Source organism: Ascidiella aspersa, chromosome 7, assembly GCF_963924565.1.
Source record: "Ascidiella aspersa chromosome 7, kaAscAspe10.2, whole genome shotgun sequence".
Lineage (NCBI taxonomy): Eukaryota > Metazoa > Chordata > Ascidiacea > Phlebobranchia > Ascidiidae > Ascidiella > Ascidiella aspersa.
In genome coordinates this window covers 9091150-9110049 of record NC_139453.1, presented here as the reverse complement: position 1 = coordinate 9110049, position 18900 = coordinate 9091150, and the positions used below count along the sequence as shown (strand labels likewise).

General features: G+C 35.8%; 1 protein-coding gene across 1 annotated transcript in view; it reads left to right on the top strand.

Moving 5' to 3' along the window:
• The window catches only part of LOC146137598 (uncharacterized), a 135285-nt gene that overhangs the window by 76128 nt on the left and 40257 nt on the right, over positions 1-18900 (top strand). The window lies entirely within an intron of this gene.

Here is an 18900-nt window from a genome sequence, read left to right as displayed (position 1 = left end):
CAGTTTGGAAAAAAACAAAAATAGGACTAATACCTAAACGGCCTCGTCGTAATACCATCTAAAATCAAAATAAGTCGGAATAAGACCTGAACGGTTAGAATCCGGCCTATACACCTTTACTCAACCTCATACCCCATCCCTAAGTGCATCACTATAACTCCTCCAATAATTTTAACCCAAGCCCACTTTCTAACCCTCGCCATTAGACCTACCCCCAATATGCCTAATCCCAAACAGGGGCAAAAATTCGTTGCCAAACAGCGTCGCCCTTATAGCGCCGGTCAGCTTAAGGCAGGGGCGGGCAACATACGGCCCACGGGCCGCGTCCGGCCCGCGACGGGATTTTGAGCGGCCCGCAGACAGTTTCGGGTTGTGGGACGCCGCCACAAATACTAGTTATTCTTTAGTTCTTTGTTTTGTGTTGACATTATATTTAGAATTTACAATAAATATTTTCCAATGGATTTACTAAGAAACGTAAGTTTGACGAAGAGTGTTGCGAATTTAACAAGGATTGGATGCAAAAATACTTTTTCACTCAAGTCGGCAATAATCAAAATTTTCTTTCGAATGACAAACTCTGCCTGAATTCGAATGGTGAAAACAATCAATTATGGTTGCACATCAATCACAAAGAATGTTCGGATGTTATAAGATGAATATATTTAATAGGCTACATGATTAGTATTGATGCTTTTAGTAGCGAAATATTGTTATTTTATAACATTCAAACCTATACTGATTTTTGGTTTACCAAGTTCTGTACTTAGTTCATTTTTTTACGTCGTGAAGAAAGCAGTATGTTTGATGTGCAATAAAAGTGTTGCCGTGTTTAAATAGTACAACTTTAGCCGCAATTATGCGCCAAAACATGCAAGCTTTGGCAGTACCTAATCCGGCCCGCCAAGTAGTTTATTTTCCCATATCTGGCCCGCCGACCGGAAAAGTTGCCCGCCCCTGGTCTAAGGCATCCAAACGTCGATACCAGCAGCCGATAACAAAACTAAGACCCCACATCGTCCCATACCCTCTCCCTACAGTTCTAGGTGTTATTTTGTCCATTTAACCATATTCCGATGAAATTGACACTTATTCCAATAGGTTTACTGTATGTCGTATTCAGGTGATTTAAATGGTATCTTGTCGTATATGCTACTGTGTATTTAGCTTTATTATGTGGCTGATCTTAATCCTATAGTATATTTGGTTATCCAAATTGTTTTGTTGTAGGACTTATTGTGTGTTCCCCTTAATCTCTCTATTGAACCGACAGACGGACAATACAACCTTTAGTAATTTAACCAGTTTTAACCAAAACTGACTGTGACTGCTCTTTTTGCCAAACAGGCTCTATGAGGCACGCACGCTAAAAATACATTATATACCAGTACTTACATTTTTTTTAACATTAACATTTTCTACCAGAGACCATAGCAGCTGGTAACGTTATTTTGTCAGCTTTTATCTTTTTTTTTTGTTTGTGGCGGGCAATTCATTTTTGAGACATGACGCCTATAAAACGTATTTTATATGTAGGCTACTGCAAACATTTTTTTACATATATGAAAGTGCTGTAGTAAGGCGCCAGTTTGAAACTAAAATCTTGTTTTAACGTAGGCCTATATCAGTGTTTCGCAACCTTTTATTGGTTGCGTCACCCTACAGAAATTATAAAAGGTTCGCGGCACCCTTGCTCATTTGCTGAGTGGTAAAATGTAACGTTACAATAAACAAGATTGAAACAGCACATTAACTGTGCATCAAGGATAAACAAAACTTTTTATTTTTGACACTTTTATCGTAGGCCAACACAAAAAAATGTATCAAGAATCTTAACAATAAAGCAAAATTGGAATCCTAAAGAATTTGAAATATCTCTCAGTACCCTTGAACGTTAAAAATGGGACCCCGGCTGAGAACCCACTGGCCTATATACAAGTATATTACCATTGTAGTATAGACCGAATTTAATGACTTGATATAAGTTTACTTAATTAACTGCTTTCAAAAGACTTTACTTGACTTAAGTCATTTGGAAAAATTACTTGACTTGGACTAGAGTCATTTCGGCAAATAACTAACATTAATAGCTAGTCGGGGTTTAACTAAAAACATGTTTCGTAAAAATAGATTATTTACCTAGTTTAAAAAGTGATTTGCTCACCATAAGATAGTTAACATTTACTTGGTGTCGTTGACTGGACTTGGAATTCATTTGCAATGGCAATGACTTGGACTTAATTTGTTGTTGATTGAAATTTACTAGACTTGGACTTGAGCTACTTTGAAAACGATTTATCTAAAACTTAATTAAGTCATTTGGAACTTGTATACGGCACTTTGGAACATATATTTCGAACAGCGACCGGTGTTAGTTTGGAGTGGCAATTTGTTATGCTTTTACCTAAGGCTACAACAAGTACAAATAATACTAAAACGTTGTTGCAATTGTAAACATTTGTCATATCACTAGGGTCCATAATCCACAGTCGTATCAATGACAAGAAGCATTCCCATTGGGTAATCATTAGCTTTACACCATTAGCCTATACGTTGTTCTGTTGATCAGCTATAGTTCCCTAAACCAACGATACGTTCGATGGAGTTGGACACTATTTAAAGCAGTTGGATAGAATGTTTGGGATAACCACCTCGAATACTGTTTTTTTATATGATAGAATAGTTGTTCTATGTGGAACTGAAAGACATTTTAAAGAAAGTAACGGTTTTCCGTATTTCTACCAACCCCTTAAAATTGCAAATTAGGAGCAAGGTGGACAAAATTAATATTGCACTGATCCAGTAGCAGGTCAATAATAAAGTAATGTATTTTAACGCTGGTGAAAATATGTTTTAAAGAAAAAAAACTTTAGTGTTGGCTAGACCGTTCTTGTGCGTTTGAAAAAAAATATAGAGAAGTACTATGGTCTAGGAGAAAATGGCAAACTTCGCGTCAACGGTAAGCAGAGCTGAAGCCTAGAGCAGAATATTAAAGCGTAACCTAACAATTTTTTTAAGAAATTTCTTTCGCATGTTAATATCGTTTAAAAGTAGCCTATAGACCTAACTTCGGAAAACCTTATATTTTTAATTTAGAAAATAAAACAATCATAATTTTTTGAAAAGCTAAAGCGAGTTTTTCTAAACGATATAAAGTGTTTGGTTAAGAGTAATATCACTTTACTTGCTCCAAGTAAATTACCCCCCCCCCTCCCTCCCCAACAAGTTACAAGGCCATATATTTGTATGATTTGCTGTGAAATTATTTGGTATTATTGCTATTGTAAGTTCCACTTTTTGTCTCTTTTTGATCCACGTTCTGAACTGTTTATTTTCTGTCAGTCGTATTGGGAACCTAATGACAATTCCGAAATCATCAAAAAAGTTGTTGAAATGGGTTTTGACAAGGACTTTGTCGAACATGTAGCAGCAAGGTAATTCAGATAAAACGAAAACGATTTTGAATAAAATTAGAATTATTTTATTTAACATGTACCGGTATTTATACAATTACATTTATTTTTGCTATTACTAAGAGGGCGTGTCTAAAATGCAGTGTTGTAATGACTTAAGTCAATTGACTTAAGTCAATACCTTGACTTAAGTCACTGTTTTCAAAATGACTTGACTTGACTTAAGTGTTTTGGACAAATGACTTGGATTGAAATGAAGTGTTTTTTCTAGAGATTTTATTTTGATAAAATTGAGCTATTTATCCACTATTTTATATATACACCTAAGGCGAATCGCTTGTTATATGTTGCGTTTTTCTTATTTCGTTGTTCATGTATTGTTCATATAGTAGCCTACTATAGTAGAAAAGTCAACAGTTTAACGTTTTATTTTTATGGTAAAGACGAGACTTAAAGTTAACTTGACTTGCGCAACTGATGACTTGTACTCGGGCTTGAATAAACCTTTTTTGCAAATGACTTGTTTACAACACTGCTAAAATGATCCTCACACTTGCCTTGAATTTGCGATTGCGGCACGAGCTAACCAAAATATCCAGTCATGTGATATACGCACAGCCTCTGACAATAAAATATTTCAAAAGTTTGGGAAACAACTGCTGTAGCAAGCAAATGATTAACAGCCCAAATTGTTAAATTATAATCTTCCGAACATAAACGCGTAAGGATATTTTTTAAACAGACGAATCTGTCAGGCAGGAACGCTTACCTCAGTTGACGAACTTATCGATGACGTCTTAAATTATAAAGAACCTGCAAATGATGACGTCATCGAAGTACCTGAGTTCTCGCAGACAGGTGCCACTTTGATTCTGATTTGAAAGTTTAGTAGCCTATTTTGAGCAGAGTTTTTAAAGATTCGAAAAAATATAGAAAAATAAGTAGTATCTGATTCGAAAGAAAGTCCCAAACTTTTGAACGACACAAATAGGCTTACATTGAAATAAACACTTTTCAACTGCGGTAAAACGAAAAATCATTATGGAAAATATATCGTAGATTTAAAAAACGGGATTTATTATCGGAAAATAACGCAGATTTTTTAGACGAAATTTATTATCGGAAAGTTAATGTAGATTTTACAACAGCTGTCAAATCTCTGTTCTTTAAAAAATCTGTCTTTAAAAAAGCAATAAATTTATTTGTTATTTTTATTAAAAAGTTTTTAATTTATAGGTGTGCCTGCTGAAGAAGTGTTGCCGATTACTGAGGAAACCGAAGGTGAGTGTCCAAATCCAACAAAAACGTTTTTTTAGTACGTACTTTAGATGTAATATTCGGACCATAATTTAGCTTAGTTTACCAATGTTTTCGCGAGATATATGAAGTGAGTATAGTCAATAAAATTACACCACAAAAAAAACTATTTACATTACAATAAGAGTGGTTGAAAAGAAAAGGGCAATTCACACCAAACACAGTTGCAATTGCATTTAACACAATCCTTTGTCGACATTATGGTCTCGTGACAGCCTATCATGTGGCTTGTTAATTGCGAATTATTGCAAACATAAAATTAACATACAAGACCACGACCAGCATCAGTTTTATGGTTGACGTAAGAACACCTAAGTCAACGCTTCCGCATTAATTGACAGAAGTTGTTTAGTTAAAAGGTATTTTTGTTGAAGGTTTATTTGCGAGACTTTTGGTGGTAGCCTACAGTAAATGTTTAATCTAGTTGCAGTTGTTTGCTATGCACACAATTGCTTGTCCGGGGCTTGACTTGTTGTTGGTGTCTGTGCGTTAAACCAGTAGTTGTCCGACTTATCTCCTGGCGACGCCTTAGCAAAGTTTGTTATGGACTTGCGACGTACCGAGCTATATGAAATGGTATTATGACTTTAAGTGCACTTAAGTCACTGTTTTCAAATGACTTGACTTGACTAATGACTTGACTTATGTCTTTTGGGCAAATGATTTGACACGGCTAGCCTTAAGTCATTTGGACGAAAGACGTGGATTAAAAAGAAGTGATTTTATTAAACAATTATATAATAATATTTATAAAATTGGCTCATTTATTTTAATTTTCGCATATAAAACAATTTGCTTGTCCATATGTTGATCTACTGTTATTTTTTACTTGAGTCATTGCTCATAATCGGACGAGTTTACCAGTTTTAATGGTTGAAGGTTTTATTTTTATAACAAGGACTTGACTTGAAGTTGACTTGTTCTAGTTTATATTTTGACTGGGACTTGACCTTGGCAACCGATGACTTGAACTGGGACTTGACTTTTTATTTGTTCGAAATTATTTGACTTGGACTTAAGGTATTTTACGAATGACTTGACTGAGACTTAGAAGTCATTTTAAAATAACTTGATTACAACACTGGCGATATGCAACTCACTATAGTTTTCCAAAACAAAAAACACCGCAGCCAATATATTTATTTGATTGTTTCCAAAAATCATAATTGCCCTTCAGTTTTATTAGTATCAATTAGTTGGAATACACATGCCGAAGGATAATGATATCTGTAACCATTTTGTTCAACGCAATTAATTTCAGGTTTGGAATTCGTGTGACGCCCTTGACAAAGCATGGGAATAATTAAACTATCGCATCAGGGCGTTGCGCAGTTGGAGAACCTCTGCGTAAAAGTATTAGGGTTCAATTGTAGCTCTTTCTGCAGAGCAGTCTCCGTTGATGGGCGACTGGATTCGCGATTTGCAGCAGGAGATTATTTTCGAGCAAGAAAACACCATTTTTGAGTTGCAAAAAGAGAAGGCTCGCGAACAAAGAGATAAGACCACCGAGAAGAATGAGAGTAAATGCAAAATCTGCTTGGATGGAAATGCCGACGTCGTTTTCGTTCCTTGCGGCCACATCTGCAGCTGCATGGATTGCGCTCGGCAAATGCGCAAGTGTCCGCTATGTAGAAAACACATTGAGAAGAAAGTTCGAACTTATTCGTCCTAAACATTTCGGTTTCGCGTCTGTCGTGATTGACAGTTGCTGAAGCTTGCTTTTTGCAAAAATTGTCAAATTCGGACTCCAGTGAAAATTAGAACAAATTCAAAGTCGAAATGAAACGCAGTTCGGAAAAAGACCAAAATAAGACTAATACCAATAGTCGTACTAACGTCAAAATCGGAATATAACCTAAACCGTCGGAATCAGGCCTGAATGGCCTAAACAAACATCTTCCTTACCTAGGCTAACTCCTCTAGTAATTTTAACCCTAACCAAATTTCCTACACGCATTGCCCCCAAACAGGGGCAAACAATCCGGTGCCTAAATAGCGGCACCCCAACGGCGCCGTTTAAACTAGGGAGCTCAATCGTCGACACCAAAGCTGTCGATGACAGACCCCCGATCGTTCCATACCCTCTCCCTACGGTTTTGAGCGTTATTATGCCCATGTAGGCCTTATTCCGATTATTTACAACTTATTCCATCAGGTTTAGCTTTCATTTAGACGATTTAGATTTTATTTTGCCATGGTTATTACTGCGAATTTGACTTTATAATTTTGTTAGTCTCAATACAACCATTTATAGATTGATTTGCTTAAAATATTGATGATTTACGTTTTATAGGTCTTATTGTGTGTTGTGTTAAATTAATATGTCGGTTATCATGTTTTGTAAAGAAACATCGTTCATGTTTTTACTTGTTTAAAGTTATAAGTTTAGGGAACACTTACTTAGGGTTTAAAAATGTAATGACTAATTCGAGATGATGTCATGTCATTTGCAAGAGGGATTCGAAACAGAAAAAAAAACGAAAAAACGATTTTCTTAACTCATTTTGTCGTAGTCATCTGATAGTTTGTGCGTCTTTCCCAAAGTGAAAACACTCATCTTACCCAATTTTGAACTCGATCTCATTTTAGTGATGTTTAAAAGTAAACGAAAAGCCCTATTTTATGATAAACCAACTAATCAAGTCCTCTAAAGTTTTCACAATTTGTCAAATATGTCAAAAAAGAGGCCTACGTTTATAAAACATCTGGAATTGGTTGAGTATAACCTTACACCAACGATAACAAAAATGATTAATTAGAATCCAACGCTTACAGTAGGCTAAGTATTGAAAAACTATATTTAAAAAAAGGTTAAATCTTGTTAAGTTATAATTATTATTAGGGTTAAAACATAAAATCAAGTCATAATGTTGCAAAGCTACCTGAATCTGGGTTGCGGGCCACAAATTCACCACTTAACGTCTGTTTACTTTTAAATCGTTTGTTCTCGTTTATTTTCTTACTACTTGATAGAACGCACAGAAAAAAAACAAGTGTAGGCTACCATGCAAGCCAGACCTTGAATAACGGTGACGGGCAAGCCTGTTAACAGCCATTTAAGATGCGGCGTGGTCTATGCCAGGCTCGCCAGGCCTGCTCAACTCAAAATGAAACCACACCTAGTTTAAACTAAAAAAGTAACTTGTTGATGAACATCCAAGACGTACAGTAGGTTAGACAGTTTTGCACAAAATTGCTTGTCAACTTCTTAACTAAGTGGTCTGCGATAACAATGTCTGCGATAAGTTGACGTAGTTTTTCTGTGATAGAAAAATGTCAGTTTTTCCAATACATTAGGTTATTACGATGCCACCCGCTTACAGTTGTTGCTTCCTTGGGCCCTATATCTATTCAATTATGGGTCTGTAATCATTAATCTGGAAATTTCGACTGTTTCCGTCATATGCCTTTTTTCATGTATGTTTTTGTTTGTTTTTGTACGCGTTTGTATGTTCCGTGTGATATGGCCACTATCAAACAATCACAATAAGAACTTGATAAACCACACAACACGAACCTGGTTTGTGGTATCTGGACAGCGCCAATGCAATGGTCAAAAGTTTCGTTGCGACATAGACCAAACATCGTTTGAAATAGGAGGAGTCCTGCTCGTCACCTTTGCTTCGAATGCTAGATTTGATGGTTCCACTAATTAGGTCAATCATTAACAGCTTAATCAATTAAATGCATTTACACAAACACGTAAGAACCATTCAGGAACACAGTATAGAGGCAATGGTGTGAATTTAACTGCTATGTTACTATGTGAACTGAAAGTCGAACTAAATTTGTTCAGGTTTGGTTCGGATTTTTTTTTAAATCGGTTCCGGGTTGGTTACGAAACATTGAAAGGTTCTGTTGTGCTATTTCGTCTTGGTTTGGGAAAATTGGTCAAGCACTATAGCCTATATTCTGTCAAATTGTTGGACTGAGTTCGCGATTTGTGTTTTAAACATTTTCAAACGGCACTCTTTTAGCGGTTTACTTTTAGGTTTAAACTGGACGAAATACCCCGGCCTTGGTTCACAACTGCAATATTTTGCGAAAACCTGCGAAGTCTACCAGAATTTTGCGTGGTGGAACAATCCATCAAGCTGTGGGTTGTTCATCACTAAATAAAATATTTTTTTCAAATGGCAAAACATTTGTACTTATTCCTAAACATTGCACTACGTAGCACCACACGTGGTGTAAGAAAAAGTTTCAAAAAATGTGATGTGTGTTTTTGTTTTTACATTTTCCGGTTATTGGAGAACTTGAAGCCTATAGGAAAGGCGCTGGTCGTCCATTGACTGTTTGACGCTGATTGTGCCTAAAATGAGTAAATGCTTCCTCACAGTACGAGTGTGGAAGCGGCAATTAATCGAAGACGTGTTATATATTATAGCATGTTTCTGCGCAAAAAAGATATTTTTTAGTGTTTTTCATAGATCTGACATTTTCCTCCCCAGGGTCGCTAGTCATTTTGTTCTGGAGTTCACCCTAGTTTTAAATATAAATGTGTATGTGAAGTTGGAGAAGAGGAAATCTCGAAAAAAGAATATGGAACAAACGGTTGAGTCGCCTATTATTGTTACCCCTTATTCAATGCCTAAACTATCCCTTACCTTAACACCTACCCTAAACCCTAATATAATCCCTAATCAAAATTCTTAACCCTCCAACTCAAATGTTTACCTAATTACTTACCCAAACCCTAACTCAGCGGTTCCCAAACTTTTCTAAAAATGTTACCTGATGGACCCGTTGCAATTATTTTGACATTTCGCGGACCTGTAAAAATACAAGGGTCAGTTGACCCATGTTTCTTGTGGTAGACTAGTGCAGTCACGACTCTTTCTAACTATAATGCAAACAATTCGCTGATAGCAGGTATAGTACGGCATGATATATGCTTTATTGTTTCACAAGAGACATGACTACCTTCGGAAGAAACTATCAGCTAAGGCGCCTGGCAATTAGATACACCAAAATTATTTAATCTTTCGCAACAAAATCCGTACTAACCTGACTTATATAGACAAATGCTTGAAAATTTTTAAATAAATGAATGCTTGAAAAAGTATAATGATTTTTAAGTTATTTGGTGATTGTGGTTTTCTTTTTTTTTTACAAAATCCAGCCGAAGAAGCCACATACACAAAACTCAGTTGACCAGAACGGCTCGAACTTCAATGAGCAACTAAATCAAGGACACCTGAAGACTAAGTTCGCTGGTGTAGTCAATGAGTTGGGAGCAATGTTTTCAAAAAGTCCACAGGTATGATTTGTTTTTCAAATAAAAAGGTATTTTAAGTTTTAACTGTGACAGTCCTGTTGAGTCCGTTAGAGCCACTCAACAACCATTAGTCTATAGGCCAAGCCTTAATCAAATACTTATCCTAATATAAAACCTCATGCTTAACTTGATCCTTAAACTAACTTATAATGAGGTAACCCGAGGGATTCAAATAAAAATTGCTTTGTAGAGTAAATGAAAACATGTAAATTATCTCAAAGTCGAAATACACTAGCAATACAGACTGGGTCAAGTCTTCGTTATAAAAAAAACATTTTTTCGTTTTAAATTAACAACCTGTTTTAACTTAGAATTTGGCCGAAAAGTAAAACCTACTAAAGATACATTTACAATGAAATCGTGAAGCATCTATTGATTGCTATTTGTTATGACAAGTTTGTTATTTCATAGGAAACGTTTTCAAGCAAGCAAGATAAGCTTCAAAACGCGGACCACCAAGTAAATTCACCATATAGCTTCCAAAGTTTAAAGAGTGAAGATTACTTTGATTCTTCAAATGACGGTGACATATCGGACCACACCATAACATCAACACTAGGTTTTTTTTAATTTTTATATTTTTACTGTTTTACAACTTTTTATATTTCACCATACAAACTATTTATCTATGTATACCTTGTGCGCTGCGATAAAAGCTAAATTTAAAGCATTAAACGAGCTTAAACTAATAAAAGTCATTTATAATTCCATACATTTTTATGGCTAATTTAAGTCAATAGTTGCGTCAATGATTACTAATGAAATTCCAAGGGTTCAGCTAAACGTGTTCCGAAAGTTTACTGACAGAACTATGCTTTTAAGTAAAGGCTAAGAGTATTTCGGTAGCATGCAATTGTATTGCGATTTCGCAGAAATAAATTTGCAACAAATCAATTTTTTCTCTTTTCGAATACAAAACGCGCACAATTATGAATATAGTCTTAAACACAAAAGGATTAACTTATGTTGATATTCTTCTTTTGGTGTTTTTGGTATTATTATCAGAAAGTGGTATTTTTTTTTCACTTTAGAAATGTCACAGTTGTGTGTACCCAATCAGTCTTAATCAGTTTCTTTTACTTTTCTCATTTCTGCTGTCCAGGTTTAATTTTCCGAATAGGTGCATATTGGTAGATTCATACGTGAACTGAAATACAATTATAAGGTTAATTAAATCAATTTTTAAATTGGAAAACATTATTGCTATTGCGTAGAATCACCATCAACCAGAACCCTTCCAGGTCCATCATCTCCACCATCTCATCCATCTCCACAATCTCTTCATTGCTTTCCGCGTGAACCCGAAGTAATACTTTACTGTAAACCCCTAACTTACCCCCTGATCTAACGCACAACCTATATAGTCTGCAACTTAGCCTCTGTACTAACCCCCAAACTAGTTCCCAGAATAGCACAAATTAATCCCCTCATCTAACCCTTATCCTAGCTGGCATGCTAGCCTCTGTCCTAATCCCCAAACTAGTTTCCAATTTAACTCCTAATCTAAGCCTTATCTTAGCTGGAAAGCTAGCCTCTATCCTGACCCCCAAACCAGTTCCCAGCCTAGCTCCTAAATTAATCCCTGATCTCACCTTATTCTAGCCTGCAAGCTAGCCTCCATTCCAGTCCCAAAACTAGCCCCGAGCCAACTCCCAAATTAACCCTTGATCTAACCCTTATCCTAACTTGGCCACCATCCTAGCCCTAAACTAGTCCCCATACTAACTCCGGAATTTAACCCCTAATCTAATCCCCAACCTTATCCCAAACCTAACCCCCAACCTTATTCCAAACCTAACCCCAAACCCTACCCCCAACCTAATGCCAAATTTGCCCAAAGCTAACCACAAAGACCGCCCCAGCCTACGTCCCAACCAAACCCACAACTTAACATCTACCTAACCTCCACCTGGCCTCCTACTTATCCACAAATCTACCCCCAGCGGTACCCTCAACCTTACCCCCACCATGCCCCGAAACTAACCTTTTTTAACAAGCAAACCCATAGCCTGAACCCCAAACTAGCTCTTTAAAATACCCCCCCCCCCCACACCTAATCACACCCTAAACATGCCCCCAACCTAGCATTAGCCTAACAAACAAACCCTTAACCTAACCCCCTACATAAAACCTACTTACCACGACCTAGCCTTCAAATAACCCCTAATCCAACATACACACATACCCCAAATCTAATCTAACAAACCGATCCTTACCTAACCAACCTAACCCCCAGCCTAAAAACTACATAGTCCTCAACTAAAAATCAACCTACCCACAAACCTAGCCCCAATCCGAACCCCAACCTAACCACCAACTTAATTCCTAGCCTAACCCCCAACCTAAACCCAAACGTTTTTTTGGTATCTTAAGCTGAATCTCAAGTGTTTTCAGAGCAGCCATACAACTGCTGTTCGGTAAAAATCGCATTATACTAAATTATGCACTTCTATCCGTAACCAAGAAATTCTATTTGGCGGCCGAATAAATTGTTTTTGCGGAGCTGAAGTTAAGAACCAGTGTTCTAAGACACTCTACACAAAAATAAGCTCAGATCTTAAAAAAATAGGTAATCATACCCAATATAGCGTCAATCGACAAGGTAACGATGTTGAAAGTTTTTGGTGATCCTTTCTCATCTGCATCCGCATTCGGAGCAACATATAAGCAGTTATGTAGCAAGACGATCCCTGTGGTAATTTTAGTCCATTTAAATCCTTACCTAAAACATTTATGTTATAGGTAAGCACCCATCAAGTCTTCGTCAATTCTTCAAACAACTGGGACATCACGATAAACATCAACCAAACGATAGCATTAACACCAGGTTTTTTTAATTTCTATATTTTTACTGTTTTAAAACTTTTTATATTTGACCATGCAAACTATTTATCTATATATACCTTAAGCGCTGCGATAAACAGCTAAATATAAAGCATTAAATCATCTTAAACTAAACAAAACGTATATAATTCTAATAAATTATTTATGGTTAATTCAGATCAATAGTTGCGTCAAGTGATTACTAATGAAATTCCAAGGGTTCAGTTAAACGTATACCGAAAGTTTACTGACAGAACTTTGCTTTTAAGTAAAGGCTAAGAGTATTTCGGAGCATGCAATTGTATTGCGATTTCACAGAAATAAATTTGCAACAAATCAATTTTTCCTCTTTTCGAATGCAAAACGCGCACCATTACGAATATAGTCTTAAACACAAAAGGGTTAACTTATTTTGGTATTCACCGTATCAAAAAATGTAACCCTGATATAGTTGCGGCTGTTTTACTATCAGGAAGTGGTACTTTTATCGATGTTTTTGCTTACAAGGCCGCTTACTTTAGAAATGTTACAGTTGTGTGTAAGCAACAAGTCTTAATTGTTTACTTTTACTTTTCTCATTCCTGCTGCCAGGTTTAATTTTCCCAATAGATACCTAATTGTTATAAGGTTAATTAAACCTTCCAATTATAAATTAAATCAATTTTTCAGTTGAAAATCATTATTGCTATTGCGCAGAACAATCGCCACCAACCAGATCCCTTCCAGCTCCACCATCTCCAGCACCTACACCAGCTTCACCATCTCTTAGTTGTTTTCCGCGTGAACTTGGAGTAATCTTTTATTGTAACTTAACCCCTAACTTGACCCCCTGATCTAACCCCCAACCTAGTCTGTAACTTAGTCTCCATCCAGATCCCGAACTAGACCCCAGCCTAACTAAACCCATAACCTAACAGACAAAAGCCCAAACCTAACCCACAACTTACCACCTAACTAAACCTCCAACCTAACCCTCAATCTAAACCCCAAACAACCCCCAACCTAACCCCAAACCTATCTACAAAACTAGCCTTCAAAATAAACCCTGAACACACTCCAAACATATTCCCAAAAATAACACTAACCTAACAAACAAACCCATAACCTAACCCCAAACCTAGACCTAAAAATAACCGCAAACCTAAAACTTAATTGAACCCCTAACTTAAAACCTAACTAACGCCTATAACGTAAACCCGAACCTAATTGCTAACCTTTTACCAAACTAAACCCCAACTAACCACAAACCTAGCCCCTAAACTATTCTCAAATTAATGAGAAAAGAAACAATGTATACACATGCAATCATAAAATCTGCATTTTTACTACTAGCGTACGTACTGAAATAGTGAATGAAATAGGTAACACAACACATCTAATTGTTACATATTTGTTACATTATTGCATAAATGTTACGTAATAATAATGCAATAATTTCTCGATCTGATAGAAATCGTTACATTTGGAAATGCTTCGCAAGCCACTGGTTGGTTAAACTAAAACCTAACTTAACATTCAGCCTAGACCAACGCAGCTTTAGCCCATTTACATCCCTATTTTAACGCATGGTATAGATAAGCATTATTCAAGTCTCTGTTTGAAAATTTATTTTTTTTTTATTTGAAATTACCAACATGTTTTAGTTTGGATTTCATCATGGCCGAAATATAAAACCCCCTGAATAAACGTTTATAATATAGAATCGTGGAACATTTATTGGTTACTTTTTTTAATGATAAGTTTGTTATTTCATAGGCAAGTGAAAAAGTTAAGCTTCAAATTGCCATGAATTCAGATATAGTCAGGAATGTTCTGGGAATGGGTTTCAGCAAAGCTTCTATCGAACAAACTGTTAAAAGGTAAACATCATCCATTTACTTTTACTAATGTTTTTTGTCACTTTAACACGACCTGACAATTTTCGAATTACGATATATTTTTGTATTTTTTGACAAATCTTAAGTGATTTAATTCTCCTCAAATTCAATAATAGCTTAAGTTTCAACAAAAGCAAGGGATTTAAAATTTGGAAAACATTTAAAATTGCAGAAGAATCGCCGATGCCGAAATGTTTACTTCAACGGAACAACTTATTGATGCACTACTTGACATGAATGACGACACGATAACATCAACACTCGGTTTTTAATGCTTATATTTTTACTGTTTAACAACATTTATACGTGCCCAATTAGCTAGGCCAGCGTGGTCCAACTTCTTTTCATCGCGATCAAAAAAAACTTTTTTTTTTATCTTGCGGGCCAATGTTTTTAAATAGAGATTCTAGGATTATTGCTAGCAAATTATACATAGCCCATGGCAGTGGTTCTTTTTTCAGCCGCGCCAACTTTGGTAATTTTCATATGCCTTTTCGCCCCCTACGAAAAGCAATTCGGTATTTTCAATAAATATCACTAAGACAACTTGAAAATAATAAAGCCCGTTGTTGATCGCGCGAAGCGCGAAAAAAATTGAGTTGAATTGGATGAATTGGCGCTAAACTGTAAATTTAGGGTCTTTTCGCATTGGGCACACAACGTATTGCTCGTGCTCGACACATAGATTTTAACAGTACGGTAACTTGTTTTAAAATATGTCACGACACACTATAACGGCCATATTGCAAAAACATTATAGATTCGCGCACAAAAGATTGCTTCCTGTTGCAAGCCTGTTGTCATATATAAAATATGGACAAAAAATAGTTTGAACGGGGGATGACTTTTATCGTTTATCTATAAGTTAGAAAAATTGTAGTTTTAATAGGGCCGTTATACATCCGATGATATGAAAACATGCAAAGGCGCTCAAAGAGACTTTGGGTTAAAACATAGTCAAGAAAAGTACCAAAAAGAAGATTCAATTTTGAGCAGTTTTAATGTTAAACATGGCAAAAACAGACTTTATAGCCTACAGCGCAGTAGGAGTGGTGTAAAACCCAAACGAAACCATTAAAATCATTGCCCTAGGGAGGCGCGCCCACCAGGTTAAGAACCGCTGGCCTATGGCATATATACTAACTTTAAAATCTACACCTTTGTTCAGCTACGGTAGTTATGAACTCACAAAAGATCAGTTACAAAGTTTTTTGTCCATTACAATAACAAAGAAACAAATATTGAAGTGATATTGCTACCGTACATTGAAGCAAAGCTGACTATCAGTTCGCGGGCCAAAAAAGCGGAACTGGCGGGCCAACTTTGGCCCGCGGGCCTGGAGTTGGACCACACTGAGCTAGGCAAACACATTTTCTCTATTAATCCTACTTTTGTTTATAACAATAGATATGAAAAACAACAACAGGTACATAGTATGTGGAAAAGGGTTGTCTATTAGGCTTTTTTTAAGCAGGATAGTCCCAGTTTAAAGCAATACCGGTACAGGCAATTAGAATTCCAATAAAATTTAGATGGTTAATTTAAGTCAAACGTTGCGTCCGAGGATTTCGTATAATATTAAGGGTTCAGCTAAACGTATTTCGTCAATTTAATGACAGAACTATGCTTGTGAGTAAAGGCTATTAATAATTAAATGAGCATTTAGATAGCATGTAACTTTATTGCGATTTTACAGACGTATAAGTTTGTTCAGCTTACGCAAGGTTCTTTTACACTAGTTTTTCGAATAGTTTTACAATAGTAACTATAGTCAATGTTTTTCTATTTGTTATGAAAAACTTACACACTCAAAAATATAACATTCACCTCTTGAAGCATCGACTGCTTTACCCATTTACCGTATAGGGGAAGATGTAATCCTGGTAGTTGTCGCTTCTTTAATATCTTGAAGCGGTACACTTTTATTAATTTTGTGCTTACAAGGTCACATTAGAAATGTTACATTGGTGTATGGGCAAAATTATTTACTTTTAGTTTTGTCATTCCCGTTGCCTAACTTTGATTTTCCGAATCGATACGTATGTGCGTGAATTGTAATTAAGGTTAATCCCGATGGTAAGACGAAGCAGAAGGTTTAGTTTTTAATTAAAACACTATTTGCTATTTTGCTATACAGACCAATCATCAACCAGTTATATTCCAGTTCGATCCATAATCAAAAAAAAAAGTCCCATAATCAAAAAAAAAGTTCGAATACAAGAAGTGAAGATTAGTGATCGACAAGAAGGGAAGGAATGCAAGATTTGCTTTGAAGGAATTGCAGAAATCGCCTTTGTTCCTTGCGGCCACCTCTGCAGTTGCGCAAACTGCGCACAGGTACTGCAAAAGTGTCCGGTGTGCAGAAAGATGATAGAAAAGCCGGTTCGCATCTACATGTCATAAAACTTGTAACTGCTGCCCGTGCATTGATAATGTATGTATTGTATATGCTCGTAAGTTTGACTTGTCATTGTCATCAATAGAGGGATTATTTTTTTACCTTTAAACTGAGAAACTATATTTTAATAAATTTTACATTGATTTAAAAAAAATGCATTGTTTTTAGAAAGTACCGCATTACTATTTTAGCGTAGTCAATCAATCGTTTTTGACGTCTTACCTTAAACTGAAAGGAGAATTTCAAAATGGGACTACATTTATTTTAATTTTCTAAAAAATTTTTGGTCATTTTTAATCCATTTTGACTTGAAATAGTTTTGACATTTGACCTAACGTGTGAGTTTCGAGAACATTTTTCTTTTTTTGACGTCCAAAAACAATCGCCGTAGTCATCATTCTACCAAGAAAAGCTGTTTCCATATTACTTTTTGTGATTTGTTTTGAAATAATATATTGTAATTGTATGATTTGAACGCTATAGTTTGCTGTCATTAGGCTGCAGTTTTGAAATAAAAGTAAAATTAAAAATTACCTAAGATATATTTTTATGTGCTTTTCCGGTGAAAAATCGTCTGCGATTAGCAATTAAATGCAAGCTAGCTTTTGGTGGAAGAAACCGAAACTTTGAAACTGACAACAAACGAGCCTATATCAAATTGTACAAACCATTTTTCAAACAAATTCTACACGGTTGCTTATATTCTATTTTGAAAACCATTTTCGGTTTATTACACAACTTATAAGGCTTGCTTGTATTTTGCGTGAACACACATAATTGCCATGATTTGTGAAACCAGCAAAGCGTAGTTTAGTCATGCGTATAACAGTTGAAGTTACAGTGAGCGTATGATAATTATTTTAACTTTTTTCCGACTTGAATACGTTTTTGCCTGTTTTAAGGAATATATTCCACCCAAAAGCGCTATGCGTAGTACTGTATGGCATGTTGCGTCGTGTTAAATGTATTTTATGTGCCTGATGCGTCACATACCCCTTTAAAGTAAAAGTTTTGCAAATTTGAACCAAATAAAGGCATTTTTTTAAGCCTCGCGCAATTTAACTTAATGCATCTGCAAATTTGCGCACAAAAAAAGCCAGCTTTGCCATAGTTATAGTAAATAGTGGATACTTCTACAAACCTTCGTGTTCAGCAATACTTAACACTAGCAAACTACCGTTGACAGTCATCTTCAACACAACTTGACATGATTAACTCCTTGGTTTAAGGTGATTGTTAATCTCCTTTGCTTTGTTCCGGTGACAAACTCATTCGCTGGATGCTCCTCTGGAAGTTTGCCGGCTTTACTCTCAATATTAAAATATTGTGTTTTTGTTGCAGGTTGAACACAAAATAGTTTAGCCTCACCTTCATGCTAATCAAACTTACTCGATACAAATGATTTAGATTTTCAGTGTAGAAGAATTTAAGCTGTTGTCTGAAACGCCTAAAAAACGATTTACTACACCAACTTTTATTCATATTGATGTTTTCTATTGTTAACTATTTTACCCACAACCCGTAAAAGAGAAGATTATAATTGTTCGTACAAGTCGGTTTTCAGTTTTCATAATTTTATCTATTAAACGTACTGTATAAGGTTAAATTTACACCTAGCCTAACAGTTATACTTACGTCTGTTAACTTATCCTACCTATATTTGCTTATTTGTGTACTAAAACTGACAGCTTTATTTCTAAAAACAGAAATTCTATTATGTTTGTACATCAGCGTTTCCAAAACCTAATCGCACTCAGCTGCCAAACACAACATGCAAAAGTTAGGTTTCAATTT